This window comes from Abramis brama (assembly GCF_963993115.1).
Source record: "Abramis brama genome assembly, chromosome: 3".
NCBI lineage: Eukaryota > Metazoa > Chordata > Actinopteri > Cypriniformes > Leuciscidae > Abramis > Abramis brama.
The window spans coordinates 50,451,738-50,461,140 of NC_139965.1; positions in this window are offsets into that span (position 1 = coordinate 50,451,738).

A 9,403-nucleotide genomic window follows, 5' to 3' on the forward strand; every position below is an offset into this window, starting at 1 on the left:
CACCCAACCCTTCAGCAGCCATCTTGCCCTTAAAACCCTTTGATAAAGTGTTATTTACCCGGGTTCTCTGTGACCTCATAGTTAGGAAATCAACCAGCCAGCATATTGTACCAAAGTCAATATCAGGAAATTGCAATAGTCTGTGAGCAAGAATGTGGGGCTGCATATAATTGAACGCTGATGAAAAATCAACAAAACACAAGCGTGCGTGTGTCTTCTTGCCCTCTAAATGTCCAGTAACAAAGTCCAGCAGAGTTTCTGTGGCATCCTCAGCCCCCTTACTTGGTAGATATGCAAATTGTAGTGGATCAATCATGCCCTGAGTCATACAAAGTAAACTCCTCTTTACAATACGCTCAAAACCAGTGTTGGGAGTAACGCGTTACAAAAGTAATGTATTACAGTAACTTATTACTTTTTGTTGTTACTAATCAATTTTCAGTAATATTTTACTCGGTACATGTTCAGTAATGCTTGCGTTACAACACACTTTTAGCCCAAAATTTAAGTGTAAAAAAAAAAAAAAAAAAAAAACACCGGGGGGAAAAACAGCCAGACCGCGAGACATAACCGAATGAAAAATGCCTAAGTTATTACATGTTCGTGGTCAGTCAATAGCCGCGTGTGGTGTCCAAGTTTGTAAATAACGACTAAATGACAGCTTCTGCTATATTTGTATGGCGATTTATTTCATTCATCTCCCTCTTGCTGGTGTACCTTTGTATTGTGTGTGACATAGTCCAGTAAAAGCGTGTTTAGGACAGGTTTAGCAGGAGTGCCGCGAGGCATGATTTCAGTCTCTGTGATCGTGCTGGCCAGTGGAAAAGCGGCTAATAATGATAATATGGTAGAAGAAGACTGTATCGCGGGATGGACGTATGCGCATTACTCTGTTTGTTCTGTGTTTTCTTTCTAACCAGAGAGCAGTATGTTTTCTTTCATTTTGAATTGTTCTGTTTAAAAGTAGACATGTCTGACTGTGAGGCAAGTAGACTCTGAGTTTCGGTTCATTTATGAGACGCGCTTCAATTCACGCGCGGGCGCCTCCGTGCCCTGATTATCTCGTCTACTATATTTATTTATCTTATTTATTAAATCCAAGCAATTGGTTGATGAAACATTGATTAAAAATTAAGATACAATTAATACAAAACGAAATTCATTTAAAGAAAGGCTTTGTGCTTTCTGTTTGAGGTCTCTGTGAAAGTTTTAAAGCAGTCTTTTAGTGCCGCTTTCAGAGCGCTCACGTCCGTAACTGAGAACTGACACGACCATTGTTTTTTCCTCATAAATAAAATAAAATAAAATGAATATATTATGTTCTGTGGAGAGCCAACCCTTCTTCATCCGGTGGGTAGTATTAATTTTGGTTTGCTTAGCGTAATTCACAGAATTACTAAAAAATATTTTGCTACCTAAAAGTTAAAGATTTTTTGTGTCACGCATGCACGCATGTCTATTTCCCTCATATTAAATATAAAATGCATGTGTGTAGATTGATATTTTTCTAATATCTGGTCTCCTTTATTAAGGGAGTAGCCTATGGATATATAAACAGTCGTTTCAATATATTGGTATTAAATGCATTTTCTGAGAATTTATATTTCATGTTTTTACAGCAAATGTCAGGTCCACGCTGGAATTGCTCAATTTTAAAGAATTTATTCTCAACTAGTTTTGTGGTGTAGGTCCGTATTTTATAATGTTAATTTCAAATAATACTAATAGTAATTTAAAGATGTGGTAGCTTTGGACTCTGGGAATTGGAAGGGGAAGTTCTGCCTTCTCACACCGCGCACCGTGACACAGATTCGTGGATCTGAGTGTCGCGGTTTCATATCACATATCTTTACAGCCCTAGTCATTTTAGAATGTTAAGTTCTACTTCTGTAGTTATTTTGGTGAAAGTAACTCAAAAGTAATACAGGAGTAATGTAACGCATTACAATTCTGAGACAGTAATATTGTAAGGTAAAGAATTACTTTTAAATAACAGTAACAAGTAATGTATAATGTATTACAGTTTGGAAGTAACTTGCACAACACTGCTCAAAACCCTTCATCACCAGAGAGGTCAGAGCCATGGGACGATAGTCATTCAGCACTTTTGGAGATATAACTTTTGCCACTGGAACCACTACTGATTCTTTCCATATCCCTGGGACTTTCCTTTGTGATAAGCGAGAGTTGGAAAATAAATGTAAAAATACTGCTCAAGAACAGAGCACAATTTTTAAGCAATCGGCCGCTGATGCGGTCAGGCCCCTGGCTCTTCCTTATGCTTGTGTAGTGGGACGTACTGCTGCGTCTAATTAACCTAATGCGTTCGGGCGTGAGTTCAATCATAACGATGCGGGACCATATAAAAAGGGTTTCGAGTCACTGTTTACCTGTGGCTGTCGTCTGCGTGGTGCGGCACTGCCCGGGCACTGCCCCTCCTGGTTCCTCATCCGTTCTCGCTTGGAGGTATGTGTTTGGCTGACTAGTTAAACAGATGCGTGATGTCATGTAAACAATTGTTCCGTTTTAGCTTCGAGGATAAATCGCGGCTGTGGGCTGTTGGCAGTTGTTACTCTCCTTTGGCGTTCCTCATGGTGTTGTCTTGTGTGCGCGTGACGTGGACGGGCGACTGTTATGAAATGAAGGTACGTAAAACCTTCACTATTGCGTGGCGCTCCCTTTTTAGATTGCAAGTATATGTTTTATGTTTATATTTTAGGAGGAATAGACTGGTCAGTGACACCTGTGGGGCAACGCTGCTTGACGCTGCTGCTTTATACACCCGGATTCCTGCTGTTTGTACGTCCGGATTCTTCCCGGCAATAACATTTCTCATCAACACGTGCGCTCGACTTGTGCGTCTTGTGTGACGCCTGCTCTCTAGCGCTCCTTCTTGTGATCGCTGGGTTGTTTCTCCAACTAGTCTTTCAATTTGTGTGATTTGATGTTTGTATATATTTTTCTGTGTATTTATTTATGCATGTTTTGGTTTGTTTATGTCGGTTCTGCTTTTGAAAGTATTGTTAGAAGAATAGTTTTGTACTACATGTATACACTCTGTGTTGGTACAAAATCTTAAATATCATTTGTGTTATGTTCTGGTTTGTTGATTTTAAATGTCTTATTTGTGTGTTTTCTTTTGTAGTTGGCGTCCTTGTTGTATGTTGAAACCAGTGCAGTAATTTCTGCTCTTATTCTAGGAGCCGAGGCTTCAAGGCAGGCCGCTAGTAGGCCCTCACGTGCTGTGGTGGAGGTTTTGTCACAGAGTGCTGTGCGTTCATGCTTGACCGTATTGGAGTGTGCGTGTGATACCTGTGCACAGGGTGGTAAGAGTGATTATAGGAGCCTTGTGCTCACTAAAGTAGTGTACCTGCCATTGTTAAGCCTCGGCTTCCTCCTTGACATCTTGAGTATTGAGTGTTGCATGACTACCCAGTCTTTTAATGTTGTCTTAAGATTGTTGCTGACTACAATAAAATTTTTGTATCTTTGTATCCACGTCTCTGGCCCTTCCTCGATAACAACGGTCCTGTGTGTCCTTTTTGTGGGTTATTAAATTCATGAGTATTTCCCTGTTAAACAGGGTGGCGTAGTCGTGCATATGTAGAGGTAGTCGAGAAGTGCCTCCCCTTGAGCGGCGCCCCGCTACACTTGTCTGCTCAAGAGTCTTCCAGACATCTGTCTCATCAATCAGAATCTGACTTCCCTCAGACTCAATTCTGAATTCAGTCAGTTTATGATTAAATTCATGGGAGTCAAATCTTAAATAAAACTGATTCAACTCCTCCACCAAGGCAGAGTCAGGTTTTTCAGATGTAGTTACCCCTTTTTTTCCTCATCACTCATTCCCACCATAGCCTTAATCCCTCTCCAAGCACAGTAAGCATTGCCATTCTTCAGCTGATCTTTCACTTTTCTTGGCCAATTTTTTTTCATTCTTCACCAACTTTTGAGTCTCTTTTTTTTGATGCATGTCATTCTGTTGGAAAACTATTTTTTTCTTATTAAGAACGCGCTTAAGTGATCTGCTCACCCTGGTTTTATTATTGGGGTATAATGTAATCGTCTTTGTGGGAATAATCATTTGCTCACAAAATCTGATGTAGGTTGACACAGTGAAAGTTAGTTCATCTAAATCAGTGCATGAGTCCTTAAAGACATCCCAATTGGTACTATGAAAGCAGCCATTCAATTCTTTAATAGTGCTATCTGTCCATACAGAGACATCTTTACGCTCAACTTTGCCTCTCTTAAGGGCTGATTGATAGATCGGGGCCAGAAAGACACAGCTAAGACCCCAGGGGTGACATTGCGTAAGATTTATAGGCCTCTTTAACTGTACCGTAGCACAGATCTAGAATTTTGTCATGTCTAGTAGGACAGCTTACATATTGATGAAAGTGCCCGAGGGGTTTCTTAAGACTACATGTATTAAAATCACCAAGTATAAAATGCGGTGTGGATGGAGGACCACCAGATCAAGACCCTGTCATGGCCAGCCCAATCTCCAGACCTGAACCCCACTGAAAACCTCTGAAATGTGATCATGAGGAAGATGGATGGTCCATCAAGATGGATGGTCCACAAGCCATCAAACAAAGCAGAGCTGCTTGAATTTTTGCACCAGGAGTGGCATAAACTCACCCAACATCAATGTGAAAGACTGGTGGAGAGCATGCCAAGACGCATGAAAGCTGTGATTGAAAATCAGGGCTATTTCACCAAATATTGATTCCTGAACTCTTCCTAAGTTAAAACATTAGTATTGTGTTGTTTAATGAATATGAGCTTACAGCTTTCTTACACAAAACATGTCTTACAAATTTTAAATCAATATATTGTTTTATGTGAATGAGTGGGCAGGATGATTTTCACATCATTTTGAAGCAAAAACTCTGGACTATGTGATACAATTTTCAAAAGTCTTGTGAACAAATAGTCAGTATGGGTTTTATGGCCTTATTTCAGTGACTAATTTTGTTTTTGTTTTTTCACAAACCACGAATAAACATCTGCTCACATATTATTGTAGCAGAGTTTGTGCTGAATACAGTGTAATCAGACTTTAGCCATGAAAATGTTACAAGTAACAGAAATAAGCACAAATGTCAGAGCATGTCAGAACACCTCCAGGGCCCAGAAAACACCCCAGACCCCAGAGGGTTAAGTAGTACTCCCCTCGTGTGAGAGGGTCAATATGCAGAGCACTTTTCGCCCTGGGCCTAAAGTGTAGAAGGCACTCATTGGTTTCTTTAGCCTCTATACATATAGCAAGCTAGATATCGTTAAGTGACTGGATCTCAGCTAGAGCCTCTTTGCTAGTCGGGCTACTCCAGATGCAGACTTCAGTACTCCTCTTGGTGTAAGGGTCGTCATGTTGAGTACGTCGGCTGGGGCTAGATAGCTCTGCCAAGCTGATAGCTTTGTGCATGTTTTTTAAGAGTCTGAATGCACTCTTTAAGTCGTTGGCTTCTTTGGGCCTCCTTTACAGTAAGCACTTTAGAATGAGAGCAGGTTGTTGGCTTATCCTTAGCCTCCCTGGTATAAGGGTTGACTTTGGTCCCCCTTGATAGTAGCAGGCAAGGGTCCCTAGGGCCTGGTCCATACTTCCTTAAAGGAACCACCCTCAAAGAGAGGTTTTGGTTCCCAAGCTTTTGAGCTTGGCTCTGGGTCAAGTCCTCCTTGTGAATCAGGAAGGTACTTCCTCATTGAGACATGGAAGCTCAGGCAGTTACCATAGGGTGTAGTGCTACTAACAGCCTGGTGTGTACTCGTAGGGGAATTTAAGGCGAGACACAGCAGGCAAAAACTTTTTCTTTTTTTTTCACTGGTCAATTTTGAGATTTTGGGATATTTGTCTTCAATAACATGTCTTCTTTCAGACTTGTGGTGAAAAAAAAGTCAGAAAGACACATTTAGGTATTTATCTTACTACACTTTGTCTGTTTGCATCTGTAGATTTCTCATAAATTCAACAAAAGTTGGCTTTAGATATAAGCCAATCTATAAATAAAGGTGAAGCGCAGGCTACACAACAGTGGCTGCTTGTTCATGTTGCACGATTGAATGAGCTGACTGGTGATTTAACTTGTCCGAATTGTGGTATGTCAGGGCTAAAAATTAATATAGATCCACAGAATCATGGGTTCTGTAGCAGTTTATTGCTCGAGTGCTTTCTGTCTAAAGATGACAAGTACCGCAGGAGCGTGTACACGTCTACACGACTTCGAGATGAGTCCAGGAACGATGTTGCATTTGATGTGAATGTGCGAATGGTCCTCTTGGCACACAAGTTAGGATTGGGATATGCAGCTCTCAGAAAAATCAGCAAGGTGTTTAAGGTACTCCCTGGCCTTCACCTTAAAACTTATCAGAGGCACGGCAAGAGAGTGACAGGTAGGCTATGGAAACAGGGTTGTATCAGAAAAGTTGAAGCAGTCTGTAGAATTTCTAATGTCAGAAATAGCCCAATACGTGTGGCTGTTACCACCTTGTAACATATTATAACATTACTGTAACAATATTTGTTTTGTATGGATGATATACTTATTTGTAAGATTTATAAGAATAGAATAAAGTGCCATCTCATTCATTATGTTGTGTTGCGGTGGTCAGTTTTACTTTTACAGTACAGATTTGTGTGTACTGTATCTATAAAAACAAAACAAATGAACACTTGAACAGTATACAATACACATTTCATTTTAGTGGCAGAAATTGAGAGGGGTCTGGAGTCACTTCACAGGACCAGGGAGCAGGTCAGGCAGGCCTATGCGGATATTGATGCAGATGTGGCTGAGTTGCTGAGAGAGGATGCAGATGCGGTCATAAATATAAGTGTGTCTTTTGATGGCACTTGGCAGAAAAGAGGCTTCACATCACATTATGGGATTGGGGTGTGCATCGATATTTTTGGGACTGGGACTGGTGATCAACTTTGAGGTTCTATCCTCCTATTGCCATGCGTGTGCCCTTAAAGAAGCTGCCAGGCATGAAGGAAAGATTACAGATGAGGAAATTGACAGCTGGAGAGAAACACATGACTGTGCACAAATTTTTAGGGGCTCAAGCAAGGCACCACCAGCTGAGATATATTCAGATGCTGTCAGATGTGGACAGTGCTGCATTCAGGAAGGTGGTATCCCTCAACCCATACCCTGGGCATGACGTAGTGAAATTAGAATGTATCAACCATGCCCATAAGTGTATGGGCACAGCACTACGAAAATTAACTGGGAAAATTAACGGCCAAAAAATTTAAAACATTACAAAATGATTACAGGGGGGCAATTCTAAAAAAAACAGGGTTCCCTCGACAAAATGAAAAATGAGATCTGGGCTGGTCTCCTCCATAGCATGTCCTGTGACGAAGTCCCCTTGCACACCAGGTGCAACCTGTCCTGGTGTTGGTATAGGAGAGCAGAGGAAAATGGAGAAACTCCAGAGAGCCACAGGCTCCATGCAGGAACCTTTTTGTCTTGGGAGGTGGGCCAGAAGCTGATACCTGTATACCACCGCATGTCAAGTGACAGCCTGCTGCAGCACATGCAGCATGGTGGCACTCAAAATGCGAATGAGTGCCTCAACTCAGTCATATGGGCCCGCTGTCCAAAAACAGTGTTTGTGGGTAAGAATAGTGTTGAGGCAGCAGCAAGTATGGCCATTTCAACTTTTAATGAGGGGGCCTCTGCCATGCTTGCCATTATGGATAAGCTTTGGCTGGAAAGCACTGTCATTACCGTCACCACCATCAGGGAAAGCGACATGCTGAGGATCTGCATCTGTATCCCTCTGTATTTTTTTCCCCATCTACTATGTGAACACAATGAAAAAATAATTTTGAATCTGGCTTTATCCAATACTCAGATTTAGTTTTTTTAAAATATAGGCCTATGGAAATTAGTGCATATTTAATTAGATAATGCATAATTTGCATATTTAAACATTAAATTACAGAAAACTTGGAATATATATTTTTTCTCATCTTAATGTAGGTAATCAACTGGGAAAGTTTTATGGTGATATCTGCTAGTTAAAAATTGTACCTATTCACCTGTTGTGTCTCGCCTTAACTCTGGTATTTCAGTAACCATGGAGTTAAATATTTTTCTGCTTGTCACAGCCAGTTATCGACAGGCATCCCCTTAGCATGGCAGTGTGGGTATTTCGTTCCCCAAAGTGTCTCAGGACGCAGTGCGAGTTCCCTTTGGAAAGGGAACGTCTCGGGTTATGACTGTAATCCTTTTTCCCTGAGAATCAGTCACGCTGAGGTGTTCCCCAAAGTGTCTCAGGACACAGTGCGAGTTCCCTGTCCCCTGTCGAGTTTCCTGAGTTACAGTCGTAACCCGAGACGTTACCTTTACAATGTGTATCTGATATGAATAAAACACTACAGGTACGTCAAATTTTAATACAAGGATTATTATTGCTGCTTCTGACATCACTGTGTATTTTACAAACTACAAATGTATTGTTTTGCTAGTACTTACGCGTATTTAAATGTCTGAAACCTGAAATAAACCTTATGTGGTTGAAAACACTGAATAGTTGTAATATATGACAAGCACTGAGAGCGTCCGTCTCTGGCTCAGCGCCAACCAAAGTGAATTATCTTCAGATATCTTAGACCCTTTGGATTTATTTCTAAATTTCCTTTTACATCTAAGACCAGGGCTCATAATTGGAGTCGTTTTTCTAATAACAGGATACATTCTCAGATTGAGAACTACTCATCATAACCTTCCTTCACAGAAATTTCACATTTATTTAGATTAAATTTCCTAAATAACATTTTAATTAAATTAAGTTTTAATGTCAGTTCACTTTTTTTTTATTTCTCACTCAGTTTCACATTCTGCATATTAGTTTCATTTCACCACAAGCTTTCTTGTTCATGGCAACATGCTCACTTGGTTTCACTTTCACTTTCTGCTTTTTAACATCATGGACTGGGAAAAAGGTTAAGCAACACATTCAGTTTAACTCACAGTCGTAATAATTGTGTTGTTCCAAAGCAGTATGACTTTGTTCCTCTCTGCAACACAAAAGGAGAAATGTTGAATAATATCATGGATGCTCTTTTCCAATAAAAGTGAATGAGGGCTTCAGGTGTCAGGTTTCTTTCAATATAAGAATAAAGCACAATAATTGTGTGTATAATAATAGTATAGGGGTACACTTTGAGCATACACTTACATAAGAAAAAAACATTTTATAAAGCCAAAACAATCTCTGTTACCTTAAATTATCCGTTTGTTACTGTAAAGCCGCTTTGAAACAATCTACATTGTTAAAAGCGCTCTATAAATGAAGATGAATTGATTGGTTAATCTTTTCCCACAAACTTTGCTCTATTCTATTACTTCAGGTTCTTTTTCATATGAGCCCACATATAAAGTATGAG